General features: G+C 39.1%; 1 non-coding gene across 1 annotated transcript; it reads left to right on the plus strand.

Annotated features, from left to right (window-relative positions):
* The first annotated feature begins 10,418 nt into the window (after positions 1–10,418).
* Positions 10,419–10,500, plus strand: TRNAS-GCU. The gene has a single exon. It is a non-coding gene; the product is annotated as a tRNA-Ser (tRNA).
* The last annotated feature ends 208 nt before the right edge of the window (positions 10,501–10,708 follow it).

A 10,708-nucleotide genomic window follows, 5' to 3' on the forward strand; every position in this document is an offset into this window, starting at 1 on the left:
CTGGCTTCGGACTAGGATTTTGCGATATGAAACCAAACCAAATCAAAACTGACATACCAATAAGAAACCATATACATATATGCCAAATCGAATCCAAACCGGGCCTAAACCAAACCTGTTCTGCTAACAAACCATAAGATCTTAAAACCAAACCAAAATAGAAACCAACTGATTTGGTTTCACAAAATTTCACATCGAAAATAGCCCAAACCGATGGATTGATATCCGTATTTGCAGTATTTACCCAAAAAAGTTATAGGGAAAATGGTTTATGTAGGAGAATGTGACCCTTATGCCCAGACATAGAGGGGGTAAAATGACCACCTGGCCCATATGAGGTGGAAAAAAAAAAAAATCTTCGACCCTCTTTAATGTTTCCGCTCACGTTCCCATTGGCACATGCACATAGGGTTGCAATAGGGTCGGGTTGGGCCAGGTGTTATAGAACCCTAGCCCAACCCTAAGTCCCCTTAGCTGGACCCAGGCCCGACCCGACTCTGACTCAGGGCCAGAAAAATCCAACCCTGACCCACCCTTAGGGTCGAACCGGGCTGACCCTGATCATGGGGAGGGAGAAGGAAATGCATGGGTTGGAATGAGCCGGGGAGAAAATTATCAATTTTACGTAAAATAACACTGTAATAAAATGTATTATATCACTTATTGTCTTCATATATAATATATTATATAACGAAATGTGGGTGACGTTTAAAGTTTAATATATATATTATATCAATATATATTTTATAGTATTAACTTAAAACAGGGTTGGGCCAAGCCAGGCCAGGCTTAGCCCGAGGCCTCAGCCTTGGCCCGACTCGACCCTGACTCAAGGTCAGAAATTTCCGCCCTTAGGACCAAATATCTTAGCCCAACCCCTGTTTGGACTCAGGGCGGGCCAGGGAGGGTTCGGGTTGATAGGGCCAAACTTGCACCCCTAAAAATAACATTATAATAAAATGTATTATATCACTTATTATCTTCATGTATAATATATTATAAAACAAAATGTTGTAATATATATATTAAATCAATATACATTTTATAATATAACTTACAACATGGTCGGGCCGGGCTAGGCTTAGCCCAAGGCCTCAACCTTGGCCCGACCCAACCCTAACTCAGGGTTAGAAATTTTCAGTCCTAACCCGCCCTCAAGGCCAAATATCTCAACCCAGGCTCTGTTTGGATTTAGGGTGGCCAAGGTGCGTTCGGGCCGACAGGGCCAAACTTGCACCCCCTATACGCACGCATACAGAAAACTCTTCACAAAAAATCTCGAATATCTAATAGCTAGTAGCAAATGTTCCGATGAAGAGCTATAAATAGACAAGACCATGTAATGAAAACGATTTCAAGAACGCTTCCTCCTATCCATACGCTTCCTCCTATCCATCTCCCTCTCCCTCCTCCTCTCTGTCTCTCTCCCTTCCTCGTAAAGAAGGTTTGATGAAGATTATGAGAAGCTTAACAAGAGAAACCAGGGCATTCTGTTCTCTCTCCCTCCCTCGAAGAAAACTCTCTCTCTCTAAAAAAAGTTTATATAAAGATTGTATCAACAAAAGATTCAACAGAAAAAAGATTTGTATCAGAAGAGAAGCAGGGCAATTGCGAAAACTTTGTTCCTTTTCTTTTATTAAGTGCTCCTATTATCTTAAGAAGAGAAACCAGGGCAATTCTGTGCTCTCTCAAGAGACGATTTGTGCTCTCAAAGAGAAGCAGGGCAACTGTGAAAACTTTGTTCCTTTTTCTTTTATTATCAAGTGCTCTCATTCTCTCAAGAAGAGAAACCAGGGCAATTCTGTGCTCTCTCAAGAGACAATTTTGTGCTCTCAAAGAGAAGCAGGGCAACTGTGAATCAAGTGTTCTCATCCTCTCAAGAAGAGAAACCAGGGCAATTCTGTGCTCAGAGACGATTTTTTGCTCTCATTTGTATATCAGAAGAGAAGCAGGGCAACTGTGAAATTTTTTTCCCTTTTCTTTTATTATCAAGCGCTCTCATTTTTTCAAGAAGAGTCTGTTTTCTCAAGAGACGATTTTGTGCTCTTAGATTTGTATCAGAAGAGAAGCAGGGCAAATGTGAAAAATTTGTCCCTTTTCCTAGGGAAGTGCTCTCATTCTCTCACGAAGAGAAACCAGGGCAATTTTGTGCTCTCTTAAGAGACGATTCTGTGATCTCTTGTTTTTTATGAGGTGCTCTCACTCTCTCAAGAAAGAATATTGTATCGAGAAGAGAAACCAGGGCAATTCCGTGCTCTCTCTCTCAGATTGAGGAGAGCACTCAGCATTTCTTAAGCTCTATTCTGCTTTCTTTCTTTCTCTTACTAAACCTCCTCTCAAATCCATCCCTAGTCCCTACGCTTGCAGAGCAACCCTCCCTAGACCACCTCTCTAAAAATCTGAGGATATGGAGAGGTCTCCCTACGCTCAGAGCTTGCAGGGCAACAACCCTCCCCTGACCACCTCTCTAAAATCTAAAGATAAGAAGGTCTCCCTACACTCTGTGCCCAAGTTCTAGCAGGGCAATCCTAGAGACCACAACTGCTCTAAAATCTAAGGACGTCTCCCCACTCTGTGTGTCTAAGCTCTTCGTGTTTTTGCTCTCACAGGATCACGATTTTCCAAAGTTAAGATCATCACCTGCTCTTCTCTGTCTTACTTGGTAAACCCCTGTGTCAGGTACTATCTTCTTGGTCTTTCGTCTTGATCCATCTTCTTGCTAAACTCTTTCGTCTTTCTTGTTAAACCCTTGTAGCAGGTACTCCCACTCAAAATGCAGGCCAACATCTCACAAGAGAGCATTGGATCCACACCCTCATCAACTCCAGCGAGAAGGAAACTGAAGCAGAATCATTAAGCGCAAGAAGAATCATCAAGAGACTTTAAAGAAAAAGCAGCAACCATGCTTTATGGCTGCGTGGTAGGGCACCCGAGACAAGTCGAGAGTATCCTTAAAGACCATTTGGTTTCGTTATGGAGCAACAAGGGCGCCAAAGAAATAACTATCTATAAATACGCGAATTTCACCGCACAGTTCTTCCAACTCGCAAGACCGTGATAATGTCCTCGCTGAAACGCCGTGGTGGTTCCATGACCGCCCCCTTCATCTTCTATCGCTTTCGGAGTTACATCCAAACTCCAAGCAAACTGAAAGAATGCCCATATGGATCCAAATCCATAAAATTCCAGAGGATTACTTCAATGAAGCAGCCATCCGAAGAGCTGCCGACCCCATTGGACATCCATTAACAACCCAACTGGATTGGGAAACTAATGGACGTACTGCATTTGCAGCAAGGGTTAAAGTACTGTATCCAAAGATAAACCCCGTCGTTCCATCAATTAAAATAAAAAATCACAGGGGAGAAGGATTTCTTGTGCCAGTGAAGTATGAACTTCACTTCTTCTGCACTCGCTGTCGTAGAATACTACATAGAGTTGAAGATTGCCCCAGAAACAAGGCTGAAAGGTCCCACCAGAATACGCCGGACTACTTCCAAGTCATGAGGCAGTACTTGGTGAACTTAATCGCAAGCCCCGAAGATCTGCTTGCAAATCCATTGGCCAAATTTCCATCTTTGCTCCCCACCAGATTGTTGAGCTACCGGATAACACAAAGTCGGTGCGCTACACAGTTCCAAAGTGTTATTCCGGTAATCTTCTGTCAGGCAAAAATGGCAGCAAAGAGAAGGAGCAACCACAACAAACAGCGGCAAATAATTTTCCTCCTCTAATCCCTATGCAGCAACATCCTCGTCTCCAACCCAATCCGTCTTTGACACTACAACCCAATCCAGCACCTCTCACATTTTCGTTTTTACCTGGATTATACTTGACGAACAACTTCCATTGCTATGATCCCTCTTACCAAACCCATTCATCGGTGGGATCGTGTTCAGAGAGGCAAGTGCAAACCAGTGTTGACATTTGTGGATGGAAAAAGGAAGAGCGTTCAGACCAATCATGGAAAGAGGAAGGGGATGGGAGTCGGTCGACATTCTCCAAAATGGCAAAGCCGGCAGTAAGTGAATCTATGCACTCTTTGGCCCAGAGAGGAGACGAGAAATCCAAAGAAAGGAAGAAGATTAAAAGAGAAGATATACCAAGCAGGATTTCTTGAAATATGGTGAGAATGATTACTACTTACCTCTTCGAAATGGTCATAAGATTTTCCCGCATGGTATCATGAGATTTGTGTACGGATGCGTGTGGTCATGGGTGAGAAGTCAGGGGGGGTCATATGGTTGTGAGTCCTTGAGATTGTTAGCGTTAGCCTTGCTTATCTTTTATTTTGTGTTCAAAAGTTCTTGTTTGAATGATACAAGTAGTCTAGTGCAGTCATGGATATTGTAGCTAGTCTGTCCAAGTATGTTTGTTCTAAGATGTTTAGTAGTCTAGTGCAGTCAGGGATATTGTAGCTAGTCTATCTCAGTATGCTTGCTCTAAGAAGTTAAGGGGACTAATCTCTGTTGATAACATTTTGGTTTAATTTATGGTTTTTCTTTAGCATAAAAAAAAATGATATTAAATGGGGTTGAGAACACAATAGTAGTTCAAAATTAGTGGTTAGATTGTCAATAAGATCTCATCCTTCTTAGAATCTGTTTATAAACATATTCTTGAAGTTCTTCGAAGATCTGGAGGAGGGAGTGCAAGGAAGCATCGCAGTATGTCGATGAGCTTCACTAAGCTAGCATAGACATGAGTGATAATATGCCAATCGCTGTTATGATCCTACATATATAACCAACTGCCAATATTAGACTTGTAATTTTGCAGGTTTCTATGCCCCAAAGCAATGTAATCATTCTCACTGAACCATCTCCTACACTTCAGTGGGTAGAAGTAGTTTCACCCTATTTCCAATTCAAGGTGAATATTCACGAGCCAGGTTGATGCTTCAAGGTATCAAATTATACATTGTAAGGGCATGCCTTGATGATTAAGTTTTATTTTTTCTATTGCAGTTGGCAACCGTGGTTGTTCTTCATAAGATATATTTTGTCATTGCGTTTTCTCTTCAATATATTTGGATCAAGGATACTCGTTTCCAATTTCAGTCTAGTGGGCATTACTTAGTTTGTCTTTGTTTTTCTGTTTTTCCCCCCTCTGTCTGGGATCCTTCACAAGAAGGTCTATCGATAGAATTTTGAATGTAGAGTGCATGCTATACACCATCTCATACTTTGAGTGGGTGGAGGAGGGGGAGGAGGAGAACAAATCATGACTAGTTATAAGGTTTCCTTAGGACCCCCACTTTAGCTGGAAGATTGGCTGTATCATTTTATGATTTATGCAGTGCTTTTTCCCCCATGATGGAGTAAGCCAGCATCCTCATCGGTGACTTTGTCCAATCTCTGAAACCCCAATGGAATTACAAAACTGTGCAATTGCAATTAATTTCCAAGGGTGTTTCCAAATCATCAGTCACAATAGAAGGTCATGGAATATGTTTTCTTTTTAAATAGATTTGCATGTGTTTCAGAATTAAATTTGACAAAAGGTTGTTACCTGATTCATTATATTTTCTTGCTTGGTGATTATTTTTGTTGTGGTTGAGCACCTTAGGATTATCTTAACATATCAGCTAAGGAATTTTACCCAATTCTTGCTACAATTCTAAACTGAGCACTACTATGTAGAAACCATATTAGTTACATTTTATTATGGAAACCGAATTAGTGACAGATAACTATTATGATTGGTTATACGTTCATCGCTAAAGATTTTTCTAGAAAGAAAGCTTAAGGAGCATTCAGAGAGGCAGAACTGCATCAGTTATTATATCTTTACTGATTCTGATGTAGCCATGGTTGATAATCTTGGACCAATATTTCAGACATATCCAAATTTTGATCTTGCTCTAACTTTCCAAGTTTCCAGAATAACAAAAACTAACTCGTAAATTCAGGATTCATTGCAATGAGGAGCTAATGTAGACCAGTCACATGTGATAACCAGTACACAAGAGGATCAGGCCTGGGCCCAGCTAAGGGGACTTAAACACTAAAAAGGAAAGGCCTAACCAATCCTTAACTAATAAGGTAATATAAACTGACTAGGAAACTAAAAAATGAAATAAATTGACTCAAAACAGGGTTCTAACTAAACTAACAAAGTAAATCCCGTTTTTCTACTTTCTACCCATATTTTAGGCCATTACAAAAAAAAACCCATATTTTAGGCCTATTACAAAGAAAACTAATGGGATCAAAGGCCCAACACACAAATAACCCAACCCAAGGCATATTTCCAATAAAAAAAAAGTCCTTTAAGTGACTTATCAACATCAATTCTCACCTGCTTGAAAAAAAAAAGTCACTCACAAGTTTGGTAGAGATGTCAAATCAGATTTGCACAATCATCCTTCAATGGAGTAGAATTCAACAATCTTTGACTCCATCTTCCGTCCCCCCATGGCTCTAATAGTGAATAATGTAGACCAGTCACAAGTAATAACCAGTCCACAAGAGGATCGCAAACTTCTGGTCCAGAAATAGTAAATACTTTGATCGGTTCTCAGATTTGCCGGAAATTTCAAAATAATAAAATAAAAAAAACAAGAAATCAAAGAAGGGAACAACAAGATAGGGTAGTCAGTCTCAAACTCGGGTCTCTTGCCAATAGCCTTTCGCTGTACTTTGGTCTCTCACCATACTCTCTCACAAAGCAAAGCACAAAGCTATGTTTTTTTCCCCTCCAATCTCATTAATCAAATTTGTGTACAAGGTTGTAGCCTCTTACAAACTTATATAGAAGACTCAAAACAGACTCAAACACTAATAAGGAAAGGCCTAACCCAATTTTTAACTAACAAGGTAATATAAATTGAATAGGAAACTAAAATAATGAAAGAAATTGACTCAAAATAGGACTATCTCATTTGCAGGTAACTACATAGGGTAATTGCTTGAAAATCTGAGAAGTTGCCAACATTAGGTAATTTTATTCGACTTCTATCTTGTTCAATTTGTGGCTTTTTTATTAACTAACTATTGGCAAGATTAAAAGGAAGCCATGACTGTATGTGGTTAAGATAGCTATTCTGAAAACCTATATTTGTATCTGATATGTGGTTAAGGTAGCTATTCTAGACCCTGATATACGGTTATTATCACCCCAGGAGAGGGTGCTAAGAGATTTCAGCCTTCCAATCTGATCCAGGATTCTTCCTGTGAGCTGGTTATGGCTCAAAGAGAGGTCCAAGAGATTGGGCAAGTTATAAAGGGAGCTGGCTATCTGGCCTGAGAGTTGGTTATTGGAAAGGTCAATAAAGGTCAGATTATGAAAGTGTCATATAAATTCTAGAATTTGCCCCTTCAAATGGTTACCACTAAGTTTTCCCAGACTTGGAAGAACCACCAATGTCTCCAAGAACTGGAGACTACCAGAGAAGAAGATTTTGGACTCTTGTGTTGTGGTGTACTCTTTAACATGTAATCTGCAACATTGTGGCAGATTTGTTTTTTATGCATGCCCTGAACCAGCTGTAGATTTGATTAAACAAATAAATCCAGTACTTATAAGTACAGCAGAACTGAAAGTGAGTTGTCTTCTTCCTTGTGTGTAGAACTCTGTAAATCATCCACCCCTTAAATGAGAAACTAATTTCATTTTAGATTTCAGTAGTTCTCAAAAAGTCAGTTTAGGTCATGATGATTTGAAATTCTGTTGTGTTTAGAAGTATGCTTAATAAATTAGGATTATGAATCATGTCAGCCTAATGGAAGCACAATCTTACCTGATGGCTGAGAAGTGCTTGTGCTCAATGGCTTAGAAATGCTTATGTTTGACATGCTGAGAATTGCCAATGTTTGATGGCAGAGACATGTTTATGTCATCCAAGAAACAATCTCTTATATTCATTATTTGATTGCTACATACTTCTAGGAGTAGCATTGTCGCAATAACAGAGCAAATTAAAATCATCCTGACAAGTCATATATTTATCTTCTCTATAGAAGATAAATAACCAAAGCCATGTATTTTCACTTGTAATTTCTTGCTTCTAAATCACATTTTGGAAAGACAAAAGTATATGAAATTAAAATATTATTGTCTTGCTGAAGTGAAGCATGAAAAAAAGGAGTGGTGGGGTAGGGGGACTTATCTAATGATTCTATTATTTTTTAGGGTGAGGGCATTGAAATTTTCAAAGATCTACAAGATATTACCAGCATGCCAAGAACTTTTCTTTCTTAGAGGATAGAAGCTAGGCATGCATCCTTTCTTACTGACAACAGTAGCATACACTCGGAAAATTACAAGCATAATAATGTGGTGAATTAGAATTGAGGGATCTATAGGGAATCAGCAGCTGAATCAAATCCTTCATAATTGAAAAGCTTTCTGCCTTGGAACGCAAGGTATAACAGTCAGCTATTTGTTGTTAGTGCAACCAGGGCTTCTACACACTACTATTGTATTATCCCTAGCTAACATTTAAAATATCTTATAAACCACAAACATGCAGGAACATTTCTGGAATAACTGGTTGTACTCCAATAGCAAGCCAGTGAGCAACAACAGCAGTGTCAAGTGGTGCTTTTGGTATCATTTACCTACAGCCAGTGCAGTAACCGTATCAGTTTGAATAGGTTTACCAAGAGTTTCTCCTATTTATTCATTGGCTTTTGCAGTAGTAGGGATGGAGCCTTTTATGTCATGTCATGCAAATCAGAGGAGGTACTCTTTGAAGTATATCAATGTAGGACCATCACCTATGCTTGTAAATTCTAAACTCTACTTTATGGGTCTTTAGCTCAAATTGGTAGAGCACTTGGAATGTTCCAAGGGGATGGTGGTTCGAATCCATCAAGATCCTTTTTATTCAACTGTTCATATTATAATAGTCAGTTAAGGCAACTGTTCATTACTTCAACTCATTTGGTGCTTTACATGCTCATAACATAACTAATTCTTAGAGGTATTTTACATAGACCCAAATGAGTTGAAGTAATGGGTTGACAGATTATTGTGGCTCTTCCCTTTTGAGGTTTTTAGAGGTCTATAGTATGCAAATAGACTACAAATTTGATGGACAATAAGCTTTTTAGGTGCATTTCTTGTTTCAGTAATTCAATTGGTTTAGCATATCAGAGAAGCACTTGAATTGGACCATTTCAAGTGTTGTGTATCTTCAAATTTGAAACTGACCTTTGAATGACAAAATTTAAGTTTCAAAATCGTAATGATACCAGTAATGTTTTGGTGATGCCTTCATAAATATCAACAGGGAAATTGGAATGGAGTAGTTGCAAATATTGGAGAAAGGGTCTCATTTGTACAATTGTGATTGTCTTCTTTTCAAGTTGAAGTTTGAAACCACCTTTTTGGATTTTCCTGTAAGCCATGAACTAGACAAAATCATATTGGACTAGTTTTGCCAAAATAGACTGGATGGCTTACAAAGAATCTGGAATGTCGAAATTTGACCAATCTACAGAAAAGCAATTAATGGACAGCATCAGTGACCAAGAAATCAAAAAATTTCCAGCTTCTTTGGTTACTGATTCACTAGGTCCATGTCATTTTTCCCAATTCCCAAACAACCAGTCATTGAAGTGTTTCATAAATTGGATTTCACATTTGACTGCCAGTGTCTTCATTTAAAGTGCACAGTATACAAAAAGTGATCTCCATGAGATCCTGCTCAGTGCTCAAACCCCATTTCACTGACTATACAATACATGTCCAATATGCAAGTTTATGTAGTCATTTAAGTGTGAATCATGTGATATGAACATATAAAAACAGAGCCATCTACTGTGCTGAACCTCATTCTTAATCTCATGCAATCAAAGTTCTGTCTAATACTAAACGACGACAATTTTTTGTATCATTTGTAATTTGACATTGTTTCAGTTTTTTCTCAGAGTGGAAAAACTTGTTTGAGTTAGACCATCTGGCATCTACTGCTATGTAACTGCAGACTTTCTCCCTAGAATGTCTCCTTGACTGCTAAGACCTGTCATCTGAGTAACCATAACTTGAAGGTAGCAAACAGGATTGAGGCAATTCTACACATTTGGAGGCTGATAGACCATAAAAAACATTCAAATCATGCAAAAGCTGGCCTGTCTATCATGGGGTGGAAAGGTCATGGGCCTTGTCAGGGATGAGGAAAAGAGTCACATTTAGCACAAGAAGCTGAGAGTTTGTACTGAGCTTAAGACTCTGCTACCCCTGGCCTCCCTCAGACTGTTCTAGATATGAACCAATCCAATATAACAAGCTATGAATAATTGCATACATGTGCCAAATATTCGCATGTACTCTGAAAAGTCATCACCAATTCAAACGCCCATGAATAGATTCCTGCAGCAGATTTGGTTGGATTCATTAATAAGTCATTTCTCTGAAGAGATCAGAGCAGAGTTACTAAGTCAAATTATTAAAACGTTGAAACAAATCACCTAGTCACTTTGGCCGAGTGGTTAAGGCGTGTGCCTGCTAAGTACATGGGGTTTCCCCGCGAGAGTTCGAATCTCTCAGGTGACGTTTCTATTTTTATTCACCAAAAATAGGATTTGGTTTCAATCTGATTGGGTTTTTGGCAAGCTCACTTGGTCCAACCGGTTCAGGATGAATTTTGACACCCGTACTCCCCTAGCAACTCAGAGAACTTTTTCCCAATTCGTTTATAGAAATGTTGATCATACGAAGGCTTGACGTATGGTTCAGTGATGAAACCGCACCAAATGGTCCA

This window comes from Telopea speciosissima, chromosome 7 (genome assembly GCF_018873765.1).
Source record: "Telopea speciosissima isolate NSW1024214 ecotype Mountain lineage chromosome 7, Tspe_v1, whole genome shotgun sequence".
NCBI lineage: Eukaryota > Viridiplantae > Streptophyta > Magnoliopsida > Proteales > Proteaceae > Telopea > Telopea speciosissima.